This window comes from Odocoileus virginianus, chromosome 1 (genome assembly GCF_023699985.2).
Source record: "Odocoileus virginianus isolate 20LAN1187 ecotype Illinois chromosome 1, Ovbor_1.2, whole genome shotgun sequence".
Taxonomy (NCBI): Eukaryota; Metazoa; Chordata; class Mammalia; order Artiodactyla; family Cervidae; genus Odocoileus; species Odocoileus virginianus.
Genome location: NC_069674.1, coordinates 104357406 through 104382873, shown reverse-complemented (window position 1 = coordinate 104382873; position 25468 = coordinate 104357406). Strand labels below are relative to the sequence as shown.

The 25468-nt window shown below is 38.9% G+C and overlaps 1 protein-coding gene across 1 annotated transcript in view; it reads right to left on the bottom strand.

Annotated features, from left to right (window-relative positions):
• ABCA13 (ATP binding cassette subfamily A member 13) overlaps nt 1–25468 on the bottom strand; it is a 335379-nt gene that overhangs the window by 58153 nt on the left and 251758 nt on the right. The gene's annotated exons all lie outside the window — the stretch shown is intronic.

Here is a 25468-nt window from a genome sequence, read left to right as displayed (position 1 = left end):
TGACTTGTATTTATTTTTATTATCTCTTTGCAACTGATAAAGGGAGAAGCCAGCAATAATGTCCTTTCAAAACAGTAAAATGATACCCAATCATATTTTTCTTTGGCTGAGATTTTGCCTTCCTGCCCAAGACAACACTACAAGGTTCTGGCAACAAAGTGGCTCATTGCTTTAGATACATTGCTGGTGTACAAGTGTCCAATCTATGTATTTACTCCAGGAAAGATGAAGTGAATGCATTCAAAACTTGTTCCCAAAGAACAAATGCTGGGATTCCACCTGTCTCCTGCTGCACTGTCGTTAGACTGCCCATTGAATGCTTTCTCACTTGATGTAAGACATCAAATGAGATATGCTGGAACACCTGGGAAACCACTTGAGACCAGCATGTCCTCAGCATCGCTTCACCATACACACTCCTCCTCAGGTCAGGGTTAAAGGTTAAATACGTCATCAGTGAGCTCACTGAATCAGGACAGTAAGCCCGAGTGTCACTGGTCCACAGGATAATTGTAATATATCTTGCATATATTTGTACCTATGTGGACTCAAATTATGTTAAATGTACTATGAGTAGAAATATAATATCTATTTCTGACTATAACAGATATTGTCAGGAAGAGTGGGTTTTTTTCTTTAAATAGTTTAAATTATTCTAACAGTGGGTATCTCTGTTTAAAATTATACGAGGCTAAAAAAATTTGACATTTTGATTCCACTTGTTGACTCAGTATTAATGGAATGTTAGATTTCTAATTAAAAAGAACAGATATGAAACAAACAACAAAGATTTACTGTCCAGCACAGGGAACTATGGCCTGTATCTTGTAATAAGTAACATATACTGGAAAATAATCTGAAAAATAATACTTGTGTGTCTATAACTGAACCACCTTGCTGTGCCCCTGCAGCACTGCACGTCAACTGTACTTCAATCATATATATATATAAAGAAAAAATAAAGTTTTATAATGAATCTTCATAGAAAGGAATACTAAAACACCAGGACATTCATAAAAAAAAAAAATGACAAATTGGGAATGTTTGTATTCTCTGAAAGAAAGAAAAAAATGAAAGTGAAGTCGCTCAGTCGTGCCCGACTCTTTGCAACCCCGTGGACTGTAGCCCACCAGGCTCCTCCGTCCATGGGATTCTCCAGGCAAGAGTACTGGAGTGGGGTGCCATTTCCTTCTCCAGGGAATCTTCCCAACCCAGGGATCAAACCCAGGTCTCCCGCATTGCGGGCAGATGCTTTAACCTCTGAGCCACCAGGGAAGCCCTATTTCTCTACCTACCTACTAATATTTGGAACATTTAAGCAGGGACAGGCAAAGTTGCTATGGTTTTTATTTTCTCAATGTGAGACTTTAAAATAATTCCTACATTAGAAGTATAAGTTATTTTACTATGTCATGTGTCAAAATCTACTGAGTCTCATAAAAATAACAAGCTACAAATAATACTATTAACAAAATAACTTCATTTTCAGTGCTAATAAGCTGTTGATAAACAGTAGACATAAGATGATAATGCCTCAATTTTATGGCATTCTTTAAAGTTTTTAGAGTCTCAGAAATTCTAACATATTTTCTTCAATTAAAAGAAAAAACACTCTGGAAAACTCAAGGTTGTTATTTTACAAGTTTAAAGGTCAGAGAAAAAAGCTAATATATGAGTGATATTGTTTCACGTGGAGACGCCGGTAAAGGTCTGACAACCAAGTCACACCAAAGTCTCTGCTTTTGTCCCGTTCTCACTCCTACATCAGGATGCCATATCACACCCCCGCCCCCCACCAAAATGCTAGGGGTGAAAAGTAAAAGGAGAAAACTCATTAAAAAAAAAAGAAAAGAGGCGGTGATGTCTGAAATTGGCAATGTATGGACTTTGCTATTGTTTATACTGAGGAGGTAATAGTCTCTATAAAGTATAAAATTAAGTATTATATACAATTGTATTTGTAGAAGAAACTGGAGAAGCTGAACACAGTCTGAAAACCCTCAAAATTGTCAGAGGAAATGTGAAGCATGCAGAAAATAAAAAAGGAACACTCAACAGAAACAAAAACAGACCAAGAAGAAATAGGGCATGTGAAAATTTCCTAGTGAATGAAATAAAACCAGCAGAAAAATAAAACATTGCACAACTTTGAAATGTCAAAATATAAGCTCTTTCCAAAATGAAAAATCAAATGACTGTGCAAAATATACAGAAAGTAACAAAATGAAATCATACATGAAATATTGTCAAAAACAATGATCAGAGGAAAGTTCATGGGTTTAAACTTTTCAATAACAGAGAAGAAATAATTGGAATTAATGAATTAAGCAGCATACTAAAAAAGCTAGAGAAAATTTAAAAGGACACTGGAGGAAAGAATAAATATAAAGCAGAAATTAAATAATTTGAAACAAAAAATAAAACAAATAAATAGCCAATTTTATGAAAAAGTAAACAAAAGATCCATTTCTTTAGGAAAGGAAAAGATAAAAATCACAAAGCTTGAAATGTGAAATAAAAACAATGACATTACAAATACAGAGGAAAGTAAAACAATAAGAAGACATTATTTTGCCCATATCAAAGCAAATAAACTTACATTTGGATGAAATTATTTTCCAGGAAACAGAAATGGTCCTCCTGACCCCAGGCTGGCAGCCGAAACGAAGACCAGTTACCATTTCAGAAACAGAAACAGATGCTGATGACTCACTCCCATTCATTCCCTCTCCCTCCACGATGTCTAGGCACGCAGGAGCACAGACTGAGGCATGAACCCTTCAGAGGGGTCCCGGCCCACTGGGGAACACAGTGACCCTATAACCTACAGTCTTTGAATATTTCTACCACATGTATGCACTGCATATCCCAAAACAGTTAAAATGAGGATGACAAATGCTGAAGCAACATCACAAAAATTATTTACCTGATAAAAAGAATGCAAAAAGGAAACTGATATTTTAGACCAAAGTATTAAATAGTATCCATACAAAGCCCACAGCCTTTAAAATATACTCTTTTGTGATCTAGGTAACAGCCTGAGGCTAAAAAGCATCATCCTTCCCCATGGAAATCACAATACATCAGTGTCGTTACAGATACCAAATGTTTACTATTTATGCTAAATAATTTGGGTAATCATCTACCATATTCAAAGACAACAATTTACATCAAAAGCACAACTTCATCCCTGTCTGTCTCAAGATGCATATTTACCTTTTACAGTTTTCTCTAGGAAGAAAACGGAAAAATAACATAAATATAATGCATTAGTCCCTTTTAGAAAAGAGCATATATTGCAGGGAACATAAGACTGAATATAAAACTAAAAAAAGAAGAAACAACAATAAAGCCCTAATCTTTTTTTTCTTTTTTTTTCATTTATTTTTATTAGTTGGAGGCTAATTACTTTACAATATTGTAGTTGTTTTTGTCATACATTGAAATGAATCAGCCATGGAGTTACATGTATTCCCCATCCCGATCCCCCCTCCCACTTCCCTCTCCACCCGATTCCTCTGGGTCTTCCCAGTACACCAGGCCTGAGCACTTGTCTCATGCATCCAACCTGGGCTGGTGATCTGTTTCACCCTAGATAATACACATGTTTCGATGCTGTTCTCTCGAAACATCCCACCCTCGCCTTCTCCCACAGAGTCCAAAAGTCTGTTCTGTACATCTGTGTCTCTTTTCTGTTTTACACATAGGGTTATCATTACCATCTTTCTAAATTCCATATATATGTGTTAGTATACTGTAATGGTCTTTATCTTTCTGGCTTACTTCACTGTGTATAGTGGGCTCCAGTTTCATCCATCTCATTAGAACTGATTCAAATGAATTCTTTTTAATGGCTGAGTAATATTCCATGGTGTATTTGTACCACAGCTTCCTTATCCATTCGTCTGCTGATGGGCACCTAGGTTGCTTCCATGTCCTGGCTATCATAAACAGTGCTGCGATGACACTGGGGTGCACATGTCTCTTTCAGATCTGGTTTCTTCGGTGTGTGTGCCCAGAAGTGGGATTGCTGGGTCATATGGCAGTTCTATCTCCAGTTTTTTAAGAAATCTCCACACTGTTTTCCATAGCGGCTGTATTAGTTTGCATTCCCACCAACAGTGTAAGAGGGTTCCCTTTTCTCCACACCCTCTCCAGCATTTATTGCTTGTAGACTTTTGGATAGCAGCCATCCTGACTGGCGTGTCATGGTACCTCACTGTGGTTTTGATTTGCATTTCTCTGATAATGAGAGATGTTGAGCATCTTTTCATGTGTTTGTTAGCCATCTGTATGTCTTCTTTGGAGAAATGTCTGTTTAGATCTTTGGCCCATTTTTTGATTGGGTCATTTATTTTTCTGGAGTTGAGCTGCAGAAGTTGCTTGTATATTTTTGAGATTAATCCTTTGTCTGTTGCTTCATTTGCTATTACTTTCTCCCAATCTGAGGGCTGTCTTTTCACCTTGCTTATAGTTTCCTTTGTTGTGCAAAAGCTTTTAAGTTTAATTAGGTCCCATTTGTTTATTTTTGCTTTTATTTCCAGTATTCTGGGAGGTGGGTCATAGAGGATCCTGCTGTGGTTTATGCTGGAGAGTGTTCTGTCTATGTTCTCGTCTAGGAGTTTTATAGTTTCTGGTCTTACATTTAGATCTTTAATCCATTTTGAGTTTATTTTTGTGTATGGTGTTAGAAAGTGTTCTAGTTTCATTCTTTTACAAGTGGTTGAGCAGTTTTCCCAGCACTACTTGTTAAAGAGGTTGTCTTTTTTCCACTGAATATTCTTGCCTGCTTTGTCAAAGATAAGGTGTCCCTAGGTACGTGGATTTATCTCTGAACTTCCTGTTCTGTTCCACTGATCTGTATTTCTGTCTTTGTGCAGTACCACACTGTCTTGATGACTGTGGTACAGCCCTAATCTCTGCCCTCAATGGTATTTCTGTTTTTTGCTTTTTAGTTTGCAACTCCACTGTTGGTTAACGCTTTAGTCTTCAGAGAATCCTGACTCACCTTCTCAACCTTCTTTCAACGCCCCTGTTCAAAATTTATGGCCCTATGTTCCCAGAACTGTTTGGCCTATTTCTTTTCTCCTCAACTCTTCTCTCCTGGTTTGGTTACCACTGAACCTTGCCTACATCTCGGAGGAAAAAAAATGTTAATTCACATTAATCCACATCAATTCTCATTTTACCTTGTTGTCAGAGTTACAACCAGAGGTCAAACTTCATTTAAAAATTACATCCATAATGTTTACCTTAAAATGCCTCTGTATGCGTGTGTGCAAGTCGTTTCAGTCATGTGCGACTCTTTGCGACCCCATGGGATTTCCCAGGCAAGAATACTGGAGCGGGCTGCCATGCCCTCCTCCAGGGGATCTTCCCAACCCAGGGATCTAACTCACGTCTCTTATGTCTCCTGCATTGGCAGGCAGGTTCCAGCGCCACCAAGGAAGCCCATAAAATTCAACAAAATCTCTTCATACAGAGAAGCAATGTAATAATCTTAGAGGGCATCTTAATAGTTATAACCCCAAAGGACTTGAATTTTAAGAAACTATTAAAAACCCAGTTCATAATTAAGATTTGAATCATAGAAGAGAATATGTGAAGAAAGGTAGGTAAACCTACACCCACCTTCCCCCACCCACAGACGCAGCACCTGGATCCTGGGTCGGAGAAGAAAGAAGAGCAGCCCCCAGAAGACAGGGCCCAGAAACCTCAGGTGCCGCTGAGCCCCAGCTGGTGTCTATGTTCTGCCCTGGTGCAGAGCTGCAGGACACGGCAGCGCACGTGAGAAGCAATGCCCCCCTCAGCACAAGGGACTAACAGGGAAAAACCGGCCAGCCAACCACACGGACCTGCGACCAGTCCTCTCCTGCAGGCATCTCTAAATTTTACACACAGCCAGTCCCACCTGCGTAGAGTGGCCTGCTCACCACTGCTCCCAAGAAACGTCAACTTAAGAAAGAGCAAGGCTTTGCTAAGAGAAGTAAAATGATATCCCCTAGAAACAGTGCTGAAGAGTGGAAAGGGAGAAACATCCAGAAAATTCATCAAGAGGGTGTCTGAAACATTTAGGAAATATGTAGACAATTTCATAGAAATTGAAGAACATGAGATAGAACAGCCTCAGTGAAAGAGAAACATTAGTCCATGGAGAGAAATGGCAGGTAAAAGAGCATCGAAATAAAATAAAAAGTCTCCCAGGATAAGAATAACAGGTCATAACTTCAAATAAAGAAGGACGGTAAGGAAACCAAAATTATCTTCTTGAATTTAATTTAAAAATGTATGAGAGAGGGCTAAACATAACCCAAAATGAAAACACTATGAATTCTCTAATTCTAGATGGATAGTTAATAGGTTTCGTTTTCTTGCTTGTTCTGGTAAATTCTAGGGGAAAGAAAATAAGACAATACAAATATCTGAAAGGGAAGCAAAGTGAGGCTGATAGGAAGAAGGCAATGCAGCAACATCCAGAGCTTCTGAGAAAGGCCATGGGAGCTGCGGACATCCATACAGCCAGGCTGTCTTTCATCACGAAGGCAAGTCTCTGACACTCCAGCAACCAGAACACATATATTCCCTGCATCCCAGTTATCCTTCATCAAAACAAACAAAACCTAGGTAGGATTAGACACTATAAATACAAATGAAAAAGCTGATGCTCAGCACTGACACAAATTAAAACAGGCATATACCTAAATAAATGATGCATGCAACACACATGCATCTTCTTCTTTAAAAACAGAAAGAACAATACAAAAATTTAACAACAGTCTGAAGCTAAAATCTCTTTGTATGATCAAGTTAGAAGAGGAAAAAGATCCAGTAACCTCTGGATTAATGAGAGGTGAACAAAAAACTAAATAGAATGCCATGCTTTGTAAATAAATAAATAACCACAGAGAATAAACCAGTAAAAATGTAAAAGCAATGATTACATTAAAAGATGAGAAAATCTCCCAGAAAGTAGAACTAGAAAATAAAGATGCTGAAAAGAGAAGAGAAAATGTTTCATTCTAAGAGACATAACAGCTGAATAAAGAAGACCAAGAAAAAGATAACAAAGACACACAAGTGGGGAAATTATAAAAGAAAAAAAAATCAAGAAGGTGTCTAAGCATCAAAGGAAGCAAGCTTTATGATTAAAAGAACCCATAGAGTCTTCATTAAGACTTCTAGTGCAAAAAAGGAAAGGGATCAACTACAAGTATTATTTATATAATCATAATATCATAGACACTGAACAGTAAGTTAATCACTGTGCACATGTATTCCTTTAAAAATATGAAAAAACATAATAAAAGCTATATATGACAAATCCACAGCAAGCATCACCCTCAATGGTGAAAAATTGAAAGCATTTCCCCTGAAATCAAGAACAAGACAAGGGTGCCCACTCTCACCACTACTATTCAACATAGTTTTGGAAGTGTTGGCCACAGCAATCAGGGCAGAAAAAGAAGTAAAAGGAATCCAGATAGGAAAAGAAGAAGTGAAACTCTCGCTGTTTGCAGATGACATGATCCTCTACATAGAAAACCCTAAAGACTCTACCAGAAAATTACTAGAGCTAATCAACGAATATAGTAAAGTTGCAGGATATAAAATTAACACAGAGAAATCTCTTGCATTCCTATACACTAACAATGAGAAAACAGAAAGAGAAATTAAGGAAACAATACCATTCACCATTGCAACAAAAAGAATAAAATACTTAGGAGTCTATCTACCTAAAGAAACAAAAGACCTATACATAGAAAACTATAAAACACTGATGAAAGAAATCAAAGAGGACACAAACAGATGGAGAAATATACCGTGTTCATGGATTGGAAGAATCAATATTGTCAAAATGGCTATACTACCCAAAGCAATCTATAGATTCAATGCAATCCCTATCAAACTACCAACGGTATTTTTCACAGAACTAGAACAAATAATTTCACAATGTCCATACAAAGACAGAAATATAGATCAATGGAACAGAATAGAAAGCCCAGAGATAAATCCACGAACCTATGGTCACCTTATCTTCGACAAAGGAGGCAAGGATATACAATGGAAAAAAGACAACCTCTTTAACAAGTGGTGCTGGGAAAACTGGTCAACCACCTGTAAAAGAATGAAACTAGAACACTTTCTAACACCATACACAAAAATAAACTCAAAGTGGATTAAAGATCTAAATGTAAGACCAGAAACTATAAAACTCCTAGAGGAGAACATAGGCAAAGCACTCTCCGACATAAATCACAGCAGGATCCTCTATGACCCACATCCCAGAATTTTAGAAACAAAAGCAAAAATAAACAAATGGGACCTAATTAAACTTAAAAGCTTTTGCACAACAAAGGAAACTATAAGCAAGGTGAAAAGACAGCCCTCAGACTGGGAGAAAATAATAGCAAATGAAGCAACAGACAAAGGATTAATCTCAAAAATATACAAGCAACTCCTCCAGCTCAACTCCAGAAAAATAAATAACCCAATCAAAAAATGGGCCAAAGATCTAAACAGACATTTCTCCAAGGAAGACATACAGATGGCTAACAAACACATGAAAAGATGCTCAATATCACTCATTATCAGAGAAATGCAAATCAAAACCACAGTGAGGTACCATTATATGCCAGTCAGGATGGCTGCTATCCAAAAGTCTACAAGCAATAAATGCTGGAGAGGGTGTGGAGAAAAGGGAACCCTCTTACACTGTTGGTGGGAATGCAAACTAGTACAGCCACTATGGAAAACAGTGTGGAGATTTCTTAAAAAGCTGGAAATAGAACTGCCATATGACGCAGCAATCCCACTTCTGGGCATACACACCAAGGAAACCAGATCTGAAAGAGACACGTGCACCCCAATGTTCATCGCAGCACTGTTTATAATAGCCAGGACATGGAAGCAACCTAGATGCCCATCAGCAGACGAATGGATGAGGAAGCTGTGGTACATATACACCATGGAATATTACTCAGCCATTAAAAAGAATTCATATGAATCAGTTCTAATGAGATGGATGAAACTGGAGCCCATTATACAGAGTGAAGTAAGCCAGAAAGATAAAGACCATTACAGTATACTAACACATATATATGGAATTTAGAAAGATGGTAACGATAACCCTATATGCAAAACAGAAAAAGAGACTCAGATGTATAGAACAGACTTGTGGACTCTGGGAGAAGGCAAGGGTGGGATGTTTCAAGAGAGCAGCATCAAAACATGTATATTATCTAGGGTGAAACAGATCACCAGCCCAGGTTGGGTGCATGAGACAAGTGCTCGGGCCTGGTGCACTGGGAAGATCCTAGAGGGATCGGGTGGAGAGGGAGGTGGGAGGCGGGACCGGGATGGGGAATACATGTAAATCCATGGCTAATTCATTTCAATGTATGACAAAAACCACTGCAATGCTGTAAAGTAATTAGCCTCCAACTAATAAAAATAAATGAAAAAAAAAAAAAACACAAGATCTTAAAATATCTTAAAAGTAAAAAAAAATAATAATAAAATAAAAATAAAAATCTGAAAAATATAGTCCAAATGATGAAAGATCACTGATATTCATGATTTAGATAAAATCAGCAATCATTCCTAATGGAGAAATTCAGAAAAGTGAGTTCTTAGTAAAACATACTTATTACATATGCAGGTTTAGCATAATTCCAGTTGAAATAAATTCAATCATATAAAATACAGAGATACAAATATTAGATATATAAATAGAAAATAAGAAAGTAATATTTTTCTCTACCAAGAAAAATGCTGATACTCAACTAAGAAAATGACAGATCAAATAAAATAATTTTACAAAATGGATACAGCTTTAAAAAATTAGTTTCCTTGGATATCAACATTAATCAATTAAAAGTATAGGTGAAGGAAAATTTCTTTCACAGCACTATCAAATTACATAAAATATGAAGACATATCCAGAATGTGAAATACGTAGGTTCTGTTAAAATTTAATGAAGAATCGCTGGAAAACTGCAAAAAGTGTAGCAACCATAGTCCTAAATAAGAAGGCTCAGAATCATCAATATTTTCAACATTTTAACAAGTCTTTACATCTATGTAGATTTCACAAGAGGAAAATTCTGATAGTTAATGATGAAGGAACTTGCTTTGATCATAAAACATATAAAACCATAGTCTGAAAGATGTAGGGTAGAATTTGTGCCAGAAAATGCAAACGAGTTTGAAACTTAAAGCACAGATACATATCAAGTTTATATAAATAAACCTAACAGTGTATTAAATGGTAAGTGGGTCACGTCAAATCAATAAAGATCAACTATGCAAAAAAGGGTATGGGAATAAATGGATAACCTTTTTTAAAATTCAAATCTTAATTGCATCTCACTCTTGTATCCCTGAATAAGATACAGATCCAAAAGGATTTTGATATAAACAAGGAATCAGAACTATATCTTGGATGACTATCTCTACTACTGAGGTGGGGAAGACAGTACTGTGCATTCCTGTGCATTACTCTAGGGTCGAACACCAACAGCAGGTAGAGATCACGTTATTGGAATAAATAGAAAGGAAAAACTAAAATCACCACATCTCCAATCATAAAAATATGTCTGGGAAATCAGTGTTAATGTCAATTACTTCCATGAGGATGTTAAAATAGTGGTGCATGTTTAGTTTGCTTGTTTTCTTGATTCTTAGAAGCATTTCAGATTATAGTATTTGTTTTCTCTCAGAATGCACTTCCAGCATTCCTGCTACAGAAGGTGGGCATGAAGAATACATATGCAGACCTTATTCTAGAAGCCTGCCTGGCTCTCCTGAAGGGCCCACACCCTGTGGTCAGGCACAGACAAGGCTCCGCCTTGCACCGCTGCACTGCAGATGCTTCTAATTTATTCCACCAAGTTTGATGCAGAGGAAAGCTGAAATGTGCAGGAAAGACACTTGCACTAAAGCGACAGTGTGAAATACAGAATGAGGAGGTCAGAGTGTAATGACAGAGAAAGGCAGTGTCTGTTCAGTTTCCAATGGACGTGGCTTCTATGTGTTGTACTCTCACCATCTTAGCTCTTCCAGAAAAGAGGAAGAGGGGAAGAAGGAGGAAGGCAGGAATGGTGGAATCTGGGGAGGAGGATCCCTTATGACTACACCATGGAAGTTACAAATATATTCGAGGGATTAGCTCTGATAGACTGCCTGAAGAATTACGGACAGAAGCTCACAAGACTGTATAGGAGGCAGTGATCAAAACCATCCCCAAGAAAATGAATGCAAAAAAGGCAAAAAGGTTGTCTAAGGAGGACTTACCAATAGCTGAGAAAAGAAGAGAAGCAAAAGGCAAAGGAGAAAAGGAAAGATATATCCATTTGAATGCAGAGTACCAAAGAATAGCAAGGAGAGATAAGAAAGCCTTCCACAGTGATCAATGCAAAGAAATAGAGGAAAACAATAGAATGCGAAAGACTAGAGATCTCTTAAAGAAAATTAGAGATACCAAGGGAACATTTCATGCAAAGATGGCTACAATAAAGGACAGAAATACTATGGACCTAACAGAAGCAGAAGATATTAAGAAGAGATGGCAAGAGTACACAGAAGAATTATACAAAAAAAAAATCTTAATGACGTGGTTATCTTAACCACGATGGTGTGATCACCCATCTAGAGCCAGACATCCTGGAATGCGAAGTCAAGTAGGCCTTAGGAAGGATCACTGCAAAAAAGATGGTGGAGGTGATGGAATTCCAGTTGAGCTATTTCAAATCCTGAAAGATGATGCTGTGAAAGTGCTGCACTCAAAATGCCAGCAAATTTGGAAAACTCAGCAGTGGCCACACAGGACTGGAAAAGGTCAGTTTTCATTCCAATCCCAAAGAAAGGCAAGGCCAAAGAATGCTCAAACTACCACACAATTACACTCATCTCACACACTAGTAAAGTAATGCTCAAAATTCTCCAAGCCAGGCTTCAACAGCACATGAACTCTGAACTTTCAGATGTTCAAGCTGGTTTTAGAAAAGGCAAAGGAACCAGAGATCAAATTGCCAACATCTGCTGGCTCATCAAAAAAGCAAGAGAGTTCCAGAAAAACATCTATTTCTGCTTTATTGACTATGCCAAAGCCTTTGGACCCTGTGGATCACAAAAAACGGTGGAAAATTATTCAAGAGATAGGAATACCAGACCACCCTACCTGCCTCCTGAGAAATCTGTATGCAGGTCAAGAAGAAACAGTTAGAACTGGACATGGAACAGACTTGTTCCAAATACGGAAAGGAGTATGTCAAGGCTGTGTATTGTCACCCTGCTTTATTAACTTATATGAAGAGTACATTATGTGAAATGCCAGGCTGGATGAAGCACAAGCTGGAATTAAGATTGCCAGGAGAAATATCAATAAGCTCTGATATGCAGATGGCACTACCCTTATGGCAAAAAGTGAAGAAGAACTAAAGAGCCTCTTGATGAAAGTGAAAGAAGAGAGTGAAAAGCTGGCTTAAAATTCAACATTCAACTGGAGCATGGCATCCAGTCCCATCATTTCATGGCAAATAGATGGGGAAACAATGGGAAACAGTGACAGACTTTATTTTCTTGGGTTCCAAAATCACTACAGATGGTGACTGCAGCCATGAGATTAAAAGATGCTTGTTCCTCAGATGAAAAGCTATGACCAATCTAGACAGCATTATTAAAAAGTAGAGACATTACTTTGCCAACAAAGGTCAGTCTAGTCAAAGCTATGGGTTTTCCAGTAGTCATATAAAGATGTGAGAGGTGGACTATAAAGAAAGCTGAGCGCCAAAAAACTGATGCTTTTGAACTGTGGTGTTAGAGAAGTCTCTTGAGAGTCCCTTGGACTGCAAGGAGATCAAACCAGTCCATCCTAAAGGAAATCAGTCCTGAATATTCATTGGAAGGACTGATGCTGAAGCTGAAACTCCAATACTTTGGCCACCTGATGCAAAGAACTGACTCATTTGAAAAGACCCTAATGCTGGAAAGATTGAAGGCAGGAGGAGAAGGGGACAACAGAGGATGAGATGGTTGGATGGCATCACCGACTCCATGGACATGAGTTTGAGCAAGCTCCTGGAGTTGGTGATGGACAGGGAGGCCTGGTGTGCTACAGACCATGTGGTGGCAAAGAGTCGGACATGACTGTGGAACTGAACTGAACTGAACTGGGGAGGAGGAGGAGAGAGAGAAGTCTCAGCTGACAGCTCTCTTGTCCCATTTGCCATGTGATGGAGTGAAGCCCTGCGGGGTGCCAGGTGGTGACAACTGACACAGCAGGGGTGCAGGGCAGGAACAGAGCAGTGATGACTTGTCCCTGTGTAGAAAACATGAAATCCTAACCCCCAGGGCCTCAGAATGGGACTTTCAATCACACTGGGGACGGGCCCTTGGAGGCAACTGACGCCAAACGTGGTCATAACATTGGAAAACCAGACAGACCCCAGGAAGCATGAGGACCCAGCAAGAAGCAGCCCTCTGCAAGCCCAGGAGGGAGGCCTCCGCAGTACCAAACCAGTGGACACCTTGATCTTGGACTTCTCCTCTTCAGAACCATGTGAAAATAGGGAGAGAAGGATTGGGGTTAGTAGATGCAAGCTATTACATATAGGATGGATAAACAAAAAGGTCCTACTGTATAGCTCAGGGAACTATATCCAATATCCTGTGATAAACCAGAATGGAAAAGAATATAAAAATAACACATATATATGTATAACTGAGTCACTTTGCCATACAGCAGAAATTAACACAACATTGCAAGTCAATGATACTTCAATAAATTTAATTTAAAAAAATAACCATAAGAAAATAAATTTCTATTGCCTAAGCCACCCGTCTATGTAATTTTGCTGTGGCAGCCCTAGAAAATTATTATTATTATATATATATATATATATATATATATAATAGTGTAATACTAGGGCTCCCCTGGTGGCTCAGATGGTAAAGAATCTCCCTGCAATGCCAGAGACCTGGGTTTGATTCCTGGATAGGAAAAATGCCCTGGAAAAGGAAATGGCCACCCACTCCTGTATTCCTGCCTGGAGAATCCCATGGACAGAGAAGCCTGGCGGGCTACAACCCATGGGTTCACAAAGAGTGGGACACAACTGTGTGTAATATTACACACACACACTTACATACAAACACACATATACTGTCATTCAACCCATGGCGTCATCCACTGCAAAAAGAAAAAAAAAAGCCACTAGAAAACAACGGTTTTGACAGATTCATTGTTCAACAATAAAAACAAGAAATCTATAAAGTGCTTGACACACAAGGGAGTACATGAAAAGCTGAATTTTCTATGAAAATATACCATATTCAGACATTTTGTGATATGCATGGCACAAAAATGTCAGCTATGCTCCATCTAATCATGAACTTGAAGGAGAGATGGAGTGTAGAAGTGTTCTGCTGAACCAGGCTGTTACAGTTCATGACATTCTTCCTGTTTTCTAGATATCTTAAGGTCAAAACTTCAACACAGGCAGTAATAGAAACAGCAAAAATTTATTGATCACTCCTTATGTTCTAGCCATGGACTATCTCAGTTATCTCAATCTAGTGTTTTCTCATTTTAAATGCCAAAGCTTATATTTAATGAAGATAAAATAACTCACCCAAGCTCACATAGCTAGTCAGTTGCAAAACTAAGATTTAGACCAAGAGAGATTCACTCCTAAGCTCCAAATGTAAAACACTACCCTTAACCCAGGAAGATTCCCGAAGATCAAGATCGTGGTTTATACATGAAAATACGTAACAAATAGGACAATGTCTGTTTTGTGCAGTGAAGATATAATGGCAATGGCTGGAGATATAAAGCACTGTGTTAAAGTTTTAGTTACTATTTTAATACATCTCAAAGGTTCAGTTCAGTCGTTCAGTCATGTCTGACTCTTTGTGAGCCCATGGACAGCAGCATGCCAGGCTCCCCTGTCCATCACCAACTCCCAAGAGCTTGCTCAAACTCATGTCCATTGAGTCGGTGATACCATCCAACCATCTCAACCTCTGCTGTCCCCTTCTCCTCTTGCCTTCAATCTTCCCCAGCATCAGGATCTTTTCTAATGAGTCAGTTCTTCGCAGCAGGTGGCCAAAGTACTGGAGGTTCAGCTTCAGCATCTGTCCTTCCAATGAACATTCAGGACTGGTTTCCTTTAAGATTGACTGGTTTGATCTCCTTGCAGTCCAAGGGACTCTCAAGAGTCTTCTCCAACACCACATTCAAAAGCATCAATTCTTCAGAGCTCAGCTTTCTTTACGGTCCAACTCTCACATCCATACATGACTACTAGAAAAACCATAGCTTTGACCAAACGGACCTCTGTCAGCAAAGTAATGTCTCTGCTGTAATCTCAAAGGTTACAGTTTTATTTCACTTATATGACTAGTTAAATATTTGATTAATCCCACAGTGATTGGTGGTGTCTCCATTCACATGGTCGTGTCCTCATAGATTGTATGATCAATTCAGTGACAGAAAATATGATAACTTTCACTTTTAAGTCAATAGAAAAATCTTTTAAATCATTTTTCCTGAGTCATATTAATCATGTTGCTTCAGTTAGAGTATTGGGAAAATTAACCTTATAAATGACATGTGAAATGCAATCTATGTTAGGTAGCTAACATATTTATAGGTATAGTTCATGAGAGGAACTAGGAATCTTTAGCATCAGACTAAGAGATAAATAATGACCCCTAAGGTTAGGTTTTTGGCCACAGGTATGCCATGGAAGTGACCACCTTCTCCAGCAATCTTAACATGTTGCTATTTAGTCACTAAGCTGTTTCTGACTCTTTTGTAAGACTCCATGGACCGTTGCCCAGTAGCCTCCTCTGTCCATGGGATTTTCCAGGCAAGAATCCTGGAGTAGGTGGCCATTTCCTCCTCCCCCCAGGGAGTCGAAGGATCACAAGGAGTCGGACATGACTGAGCGACTGAGGATACCGGGCGAGTAGAGAGGTGCCGAGGACCCACGTGATGCTGGGAACGGCTGTCACGGGGCGGGGGGGCACCAGCAATGGTGATGAGGGTTCACAGGCAGTGACTGAGCTGAGACAACCAACTCTATTTTAATATTCCAAGCTCAAGATACAAGCTCTAAATTTGTGATTTTTTTAAATTTTTTATCTATATTGGAGTACAGTTGACCAACAATATTGTGTTAGTTTGAGGTGTACAGCAGAGTCATTCAGTTCAATGTATACAGGTAGCTATCCTTTTTCAAATTCTTTTCCCATTTAGGTTACTATAGAGTATTGAGTGGAGTTTCTGTGTGATTGTTTTTGACATTTAAAAAAATCTTTGGATGAAAAATCAAATGTCTGAAGTTGCTGTTCCTACTGCACCCTACTCTTTGCAGCCTAGTCTATTTATTAAAGAAAATATGGTTCTGTGTTAGAGTAGTCTGAGAAAAAACACATTCTCAATTTACAGAGGCCTCCACAAGGTTTTTGTATTTCAGTGTCTAAGAAAGGAAGCAATTGCCTGCAATGTCCCTCTCTGGTGAGCATTATCCCTAATTAAAAAAATGTTTAAGGACACAGCTCTGCCAGGGGATGTTCAGAGTTCCTCTAATACCGGTTTGTAATGAAACACACAGATTGCCTAAGATGAGGCAATTACACTGGCACATCACGGCAGGAGAATAGAGCAATTTTGCAGGCATGGGATAAAGCACCAGCAAGAAATAATAAGTGATGCTGCACGCTCCATATGAAAGGTCAGCAATCCTTTACATCCTGAAGGTATTTTCCATTTAAAAAATTGCATTCTGAGCTCCAAAATAATATTGTTATTGCAACTAGGTATTTATGTATATATGCATATGTACATGTGTATATAGATATATAGCTACATTTCTTTTGCAAAACTGAGACTACAAGAATGAAAATAACTTTAATGTAAGATTATAGAGGGATTTCTTTCATTGTTTCTCTAACTGCATTAGTGTTGTTAAATTGTGATCTAATTTAAAATAGAAATACGTGTTCAAGCAATTCCTAGTTGGTGAGGTTATGGTTTAAATTACTCTAATTTGGGATTCCTGTCAATCTAAAGGAAGATAAGGCTTTTACTAGCAATAAATGAACTCCGTATGTATTTTTATATAGGTATTGCAGTGGTTTAAATGAAGCAGAGGAACCTGTATATAAGTTCCTAAGTGCTGTAATTCCATAATACTTAGCAATTTGATGGAGTTACAGCACTTTATAGTTACTGTTCCCATGAATCCTATGATAGTGATCATTTAAGACAGGGAGAAACTAAAGTGGAAAAAGTCTATCACTTGTACATATTAAAATAGAGCAGGTTCAAAAATCACTGGTTTGAAATGTGAAGAAAAAGCCTTGTATCTTAACTTTTTCTATTGCTTATTACTTAAATATCTGACAATTTAACATATGATCATGATATGAGCTGAAAAACAGAGGAAAGAATAAGGAACAAATAAAAATTATCTGTAATTCCCCACTGAGATGTAACAACTGTTGACCTATCCAGAAATTTCAGATTTTTCATTCATGCTATTATTCCATTATTTCTGTGTATAATCCTGCTGCTAAGAGGGTAGCTTTGGTATACTTCCTCACTGCCCAGTGGAAATCCCTGTGACCATGGAAATGTTCTGCTTCTATGCCATCTAGAACAGAAGAAACTGGTAAGCTCTTGAAATGTTGCTAGTGCTACCAAGAAATTAAATTTAAAATTAATTTATTTAAATTGAAGCCTAGAAGCCATGAAAGTTTAGTAATGACTATTTTGAACAGGTACAAGTCTAATTTCACACCTTTATGATGATCTATGTTTTCTCCTTTTTTTCTTTACTTTTGAATTCTGCCATTTCACTGTAAAATGTGTACGAATATCTTCTTATTTGTTATGCTTGAGAAGCACAGTGCTTTTCAGCCTGAAGAATCATCTTTTTATTTGTACTGGGAAAGTCTTAGCTAAAATTTCTTCCAGTGGTGGCTTTATTCCATTCTCTCTTTTCTGTTGTTCACAAATCTGATTAAACACATGTGAGATCTTCTCTTTCCACCCCTCATATCTCTTAATTTCTCTTACACACATTTTTTATAAGCTGTGTATTATTTGTTTTCAACACAAAAACTATATTTTATTTTTTATTTCAATGACCATCTTTTTCAATCTTAGAAAGTGGTCTTTTTTTCAAATTGCTTCTTTTTTATGATGTCCTGTTGCTTCCTTCATGTTGAAAGCTCTCTATGAGGTTGCAGTTCTATTATATTAGATTCTTTGAGGCTAACTGTCCCCTTTGTCATGGGTTTCCCATATGGCGCTAGTGGTCAAGAACCCACCTGCCAATCCCTGGGTTGGGAAGATCCCCTGGAAGAGGACAAGGCAACCCACTTCAGGATTCTTGCCTGGAGAATCCCATGGACAGAAGAGCCTGGCAGGCTACAGTCCATGGGGTCACAATCAGTCAGACATGACTGAAGTGACTTAGCATGCACACATGTTCCCTCTGTCATACCCATCAGTGAATATCCTCAATAAATAATTTTCTGTGAGTTCTACAATGTCTGATTGGAAACTCTATTTTAGTGGGACTCTGCTTTTTTAAATGAAATTCCCATAAAGTCTGGGTGGTGGAAGCACCCTTTCAAATAAATTTTGTGTTTTCTTCTTGCAGGTGCCCATGGGGACCATCAGCCTGAAGTTATCTTTATGTTACATTCTTGGGTAGGGAGAGATGCAAATCCTTCCACAGGTAGTTAAATTAAACTGCCTTCCCCACAGCTGGGAGAATCCCAGAGTTTCAAAATTCCAGGGGAAACCTTGCCTTTAAACTCTGACCCTCAACTGAAACCAACAAGTGTTCTTGTCATCTGTCTCTCTGCCAGTTTTTCAAAAGCCCATTGCATCAGTGAGGACTCAGCCCTTCAGTGATGCTAGATTTACACTAGTTATAGATTCAGTCTTCCCTTGTGCAAAGCTGCAGCCACATCTCTTCACCTTCAGGACCTTAAAACTACAACCTCCAATTCCCAAATGGGTGCTCTGCCCCTTGTCAGGCAGCCAGAACACCAGCCCAAGCAATCACTCTGCTTTGTGAGTTTCCTCCTCAGTCACAGAACCGGGATCCCCTTTCTTTCTTGTGGTCTCAGATAAGCACTTATAAAATAATCATGGTTTAACTAGTAATAAGAACATTGTAAGGTTATTCCAGTCTTTCACCTTAGCTATCAATAAATAGTATTCAGTCGAACTTATAACTACTTTATATATCTATCCTGTCTTATTTGATCCTTGTTTTTGCCTTTAAATTTCAGTGTCTTCACTTACAGAAAAATGTAGACTTTCCACATTTAAATATATCTGTATTTTGTATGAATAATTTTATATTAATGTTCAGAAATAGGTGAGTGGTCCTAAGATGGCAGAGGAGTAGGACAGGGAGACCTCTTTCTCCCCCACAAATTCATCAAAAGAACATTTGAACGCTGAGCAGATTCTACAAAACAACTTCTGAACTCTGGCAGAGGACACAGGCACCCAGAAAGGCAGCCCATTGTCTTCTAAAGGAGGTAAGACAAAATGTAAAAGATAAAAAGAGAGACAAAAGAGTTAGGGATGGAGACCTGTCCCGGGAAGGGAGTCGAGAAGGAGAAGTTTCCAAACACCAGGAAACCTTCTTACCGGTGGGTCTGTGGGGAGTTTTGACATCTCAGAGGGCAACATAATCCAGATGAAAAAATAAATAAATAAAACCCACAGATTACACACCTAACCGCAACTCCCAGAGGAGAAGTAGCCCAGATGCTCACGTCCGCCACCAGCAAGTGGGGGTGAACAGGGAGGTGCGGGCTGCATGGCTTAGGGTAAGGACCGGGCCTGAATGCCCTGAGGACAATCTGAGGGAGCTAACATGAGATACCAACACAAACTGTGGGATAGCCAGAGAGGAGGAAAAAAAAAAAAAAAGAGGAGAGAGAACTTTCCCGTGAAAAGCTCTAATCTAAGGCACTGCCAGCCCGCTCACAGAACAAATGACTGAGCGAATACCAGAGAAGAGCTAGCCTGCAGTGGACCAGCCCATTCCCCGCTGGAGGCAGGGAGGCAGGCAGGCGACAGCCAGAGCCAGAAGGCAAGGGGCAATCTCAGCCCCAGAGATGGCATCCCCCACCAAACTGTGAGCAGGCTCCCAGTTGCCAACCAACTCTTCCTGGGATCCTGGATGGTTGACATCCGCCAGGAGGGCCACAGTGACAGATCAGCTCCCCAGAGGAGGCACACAGCACATTTGAGATGGTGCTCTCGCTGCACACCCAGAAAATCAAGTGGCTGGGGCCAGGGGGGTGATTAAGATGAACCATACACTTGGGAGAGTGCCCTTGCCAAGCACCTGGTCACCTGAGCTGCTCAGACCTGGGAAGGGCACAAAACGCAGGCCCCACCAAGTCTGTGCCTTTGTGGAGCACCCGAGAACCTGAACCTGAGCGGCTTAGACCTGGGAAGCGCATGTAACCCAGAGCTCGCTTTAGATAGTTCCCAAGCAGAGCAACATGGAGCCTGAGCAGTGTAGATCAGGAAAGCACACACGCTGTGAGCGGGGGCAAACACGGTGTGGCCCAGACACTGCGAGCACTCCCCACACACGCCAGTGATATGTGCTTGCGGTGTTCCTCCCTCCCCACAGCATAACTCAACAAGTGAGCCTAAATAAGTAACCACCTTCACCCCCTTGTGTCAGGGCGGAAGGTAGATACTGAAGAGGCTTGCAAACAGAGGAAGCCAAAATAAACAAAGAAGAGGGGACCACTTTGGAAGTGACAGGTGCAACAGATTAAAACCCTGTAGTTAGCATTGACTACATTGGAAGGGGCCTACAGAGCTTGAGAAGAAGTATAAGCTGGAACAAGGAACTATCTGAAACTAACTGACCCCACACTGCCCTCAACAGCTCCAAAGAAATTCCTAGATATATTTCACTAATATCATTTTTAATTTTTTTTATTTTTAAGTTCTGCATTACTCCTTTAATTTTCATTTTTAAAACCTACTATTACCTTGCAAAAAAAAAAGATCCTATTTTTAGAGCAAATTTCATATATTTTTTTATAACTTCTGTGGTTTTGTTTTGTTAATATCGTATTTTTGAGAGTCTAACCTCTACTCTAGATTTTTAATCTTTGCTTTTTGGTATTTGTTATCAATTTTGTACCTTTAAGAATCCAATCTTCTGTACCCATTTTTGCTTACGAGTGTGATCACTGGCTTGATTGCTCTCTCCCCTTTTGACTCTCCTTTTTATCCCCCAGGTCACCTCTATCACCTCCCTCTCTCTTCTCCTCTATACTTAACTCTGTGAATCTCTCTGGGTGTTCCAGGCTGTGCAGAACACTTAGGGAACTGATCACTGGATAGACTGCTCTCTCTCCTTTTGACTCCCCCTCTTCTCCTCCTGGTCACCTCTATCTCCTTCTTCCCTCTTCTCTTCTCTTCTCTATGGAACTCCGTGAGCCTCTCTGAATGTTCCAGACTGTGGAGCGCAAACAGGGAATTGATTACTGGATAGATTGCTCTCTCCCCTTTTGATTCCCTCTCTTCTCCTCCTGTCACCTCTATCTCCCTCCTCCCTCTTCTCTTCTCCATGTAACTCTGTGAGCCTCTTTGTGTGTCCCTCACTGTGGAGAATCTTTTCACCATTAACCTAGATGTTCTATCATCAGTACTGTATGAATAGAGAAGTCTTGAGGCTACTGTAAGAATAAGGCTGGAAGCAAGAGACAGGAGGCTTAAATCCAAAGCTTGAGAACACCAGAAAACTCCTGGCTCCAGGGAACATTAATTGACAAGAGCTCATCCAAAACCATCCACAGCTACACTGAAACCAAGCTCCACCCAAGAGCCAACAAGTTTCAGAGCAAGACATACCACACTAATTCTCCAACAACGCAGGAACATTACCCTGAACACAATACAGGCAGCCAAAAGTCACACCAAACCCATAGACACCTCAAAACTCACTACTGGACACTTCATTGCACTCCAGAGAAAAGAGATCCAGCTCCACCCACCAGAACACTGACACAACTTCCCTAACCAGGAAACCTTGACAAGTCACTTGTCCACCCCACCCACAGGGAGGAACCTCCACAATAAAGAGGAACCACAAACTTCCAGCATACAGAAAGGCCACCCCAAACACAGCAATCTAAATGAGATGAAAAGGCAGAGAAATAGTCAGCAGGTAAAGGAACATGATAAAAGCCTACCAAACCAAACAGGAGGAGATAGGGACTCTACCTGAAAAAGAATTCAGAATAATGATAGTAAAAATTATCCAAAATCTTGAAAACAAAATGGAGTTACAGATAAATAGTCTAGAGACAAGGATTGAGAAGACACAAGAAAAGTTTAACAAAGACCTAGAAGAAATAAAAAAGGGTCAATCAATAACGAATAATGCAATAACTGAAATCCAAAGGACTCTGGAGGTAACCAACAGAAGAATAACTGAGGCAGAAGATAGGATAAGTGAGGTGTAAGATAGAATGGTGAAAATAAATGAAGCAGAGAGGAAAAAAGAATTAAAGGAAATGAGGAAAATCTCAGAGACCTCTGCAACAATGTCAAACACTCCAACATTCGAATCATAGGAGTCCCAGAAGAAGAAGACAAAAACAAAGGCCATGACAAAATACTTGAGGAGATAACAGGTGAAAACTTCCCTAAAATAGGGAAAGGAAATAGTCACCCAAGTCCAAGAATCCCAGAGAGTCCCAAACAGGATAAACCCAAGGCAAAACACCCCAAGACACATATTAATCAAATTAACAAAGATCAAACACAAAGAACAAATATTAAAAGAAGCAAGGGAGAAACAACAAATAACACACAAGGGGATTCCCATAAGGATAAAAGCCGATCTTTCAACAGAAACTCTTCAAGCCAGAAGGGAATGGCAGGACATACTCAAAGTGATGAAAGAGAAAAACCTACAATCCAGATTACTGTACCCAGCAAGGATCTCATTCAAGTATTAAGGAGAAATCAAAAACTTTACAGACAAGCAAAAGCTCAGAGAATTCAGCATCACCAAACCAGCTCTTCAACAAATGCTAAAGGATCTTCGCTAGACAGGAAACACAGAAAAGGTGTATAAACTTGAATCTAAAACAACAAAGTAAATGGCAACAGGATCATAGTTATAAATAATTACCTTAAATGTAAATGGGTTGAATGCCCCAACTAAAAAACAAAGACTGGCTGAATGCATACAAAAACAAGACCCCTATATATGCTGTCTACAAGAGACTCATCTCAAACCTAGGGACACATACAGACTGAAAGTGAAGGGCTGGAAAAGATATTTCACACAAATGGAGACCAAAAGAAAGCAGGAGTAGCAATACTCATATCAGATAAAATAGACTTTCAAACAAAGGCCGTGAAAAGAGACAAAGAAGGACACTACATAATGATCAAAGGATCAATCCAAGAAGAAGATATAACAATTATAAATATACATGCACCCAACATAGGAGCACTGCAGTATGTAAGGCAAAAGCTAACATGTTTGAAAGGGGAAATTAACAGAAACACAATAAGAGTGGGAAACTTTAATACCCCACTCACACCTGTGGATAGATCAACTAAACAGAAAATTAGCAAGGAAACACAAACTTTAAATGATACAATGGACCAGTTTAGGCCTTATTGATACCAATAGGACATTTCACCCTAAAACAATGAATTTCACCTTTTTCTCCAGTGCACATGAAACCTTCTCCAGGACAGATCACATCCTGGACCATAAATCTAGCCTTGGTAAATTCAAGAAAATTGAAATCACCTCAAGCATCTTTTCTGATCACAATGCGGTAACATTAGATGTCAACTACAGAAAAAAACCTGTTAAAATCACAAACATATGGAGGCTAAACAACACTCTTCTGAATAACCAACAAGTCACAGAAGAACTCAAAGAATAAATCAAAATATGCTTAGAAATCAATGAAAATGAAAACACAAGAGCCCAAAACCTACGGAGTACAGTAAAAGCAGTGCTAAGGGGAAGGTTCACAGCAACACAAGCCTACCTCAAGAAACAGGAGAAACATCAGTAAATAACCTGACTCTACACCGAAAGCAACTAGAAAAGAAGAAATGAAGCACCCCAGAGTTAGTAGAGGGAAAGAATTCACAAAAATTAGGGCAGAAATAAATGCAACAGCAACAAAGGAGACCACAGTCAAAATCAACAAAGCTAAAAGCTGATTCTTTGAGAAGATAAATAAAATAGACAAACTGTTAGGCAGATTCATTAAGAAAAAAGGGGAGAAGAATCAAATCAACAAAATTAGAAATGAAAATGGAGAAATCACAACAGACAACACAGAAATACAAAGGATCATAAGACTACTATCAGCAACTATATGACAATAAAATGGACAACTTGGAAGAAATGGACAAATTTTTAGAAAAGTATAACTTTCCAAAACTGAACCAGAAAGAAATAGAAAATCTTAACAGACCCATCACAAGCATAGAAATTGAAAACATAAACAGAAATATTCCAGCAAATAAAAGCCCAGGACCTGACAGCTTCACAGCTGAATTCTACCAAAATTTTAGAGAAGAGCTAGCACCTATGCTATGCAAACTCTTCCAGAAAATTGCAAAGGAAGGTAAACTTTCAAACTCATTCTATGAGGCCACCATCACCTTAATACCAAAACCAGACAAAGATGCCACAAAAAAGGAAACTACGGGCCAATATCACTGATGAACATAGATGCAAAAATCCTTAACAAAATCCTAGCAAACAGGATCAAATAACATATTAAAAAGATCATACAGCATGACCAAGTGGGCTTTATCCCAGGGATGCAAGCATTTTTTAATAAATCAATCAATCAATGTGGTAAACCACATTAATAAATTGAAAGATAAAAACCATATGATTATCTCAATAGATGCAGAGAAATCCTTTGACAAAATTCAACATCTATTTATGATAAAAACTCTCCAGAAAGCAGGAATAGAAGGAACATACCTCAACATAATAAAAGCCATATATGATAAACCCACAGCAAACATTATCCTAAATGGTGAAAAATTTTAAGCATTTCCCCTAAAGTCAGGAGCAAGACAAGGGTGCCCATGCTCACCATTACTATTCAACACAGTTTTGGAAGTTTTAGCCACAGCATTTGGAGAAGAAAAAGAAATAAAAGGAATCCAGACTGGCAAAGAAGAAGTAAAACTCTCACTGTTTGCAGATGACATGATCCTCTACACAGAAAATCCCAAAGACTCCACCAGAAAATTACTAGAGCTAATCAATGAATACAGTAGAGTTACAGGATATAAAATTAACACACAGAAATCCCTTGCATTCCTATACACTAACAATGAGAAAACAGAAAGAGAAATTAAGGAAACAATTCCATTCACTATTGCAATGAAAAGAATAAAATA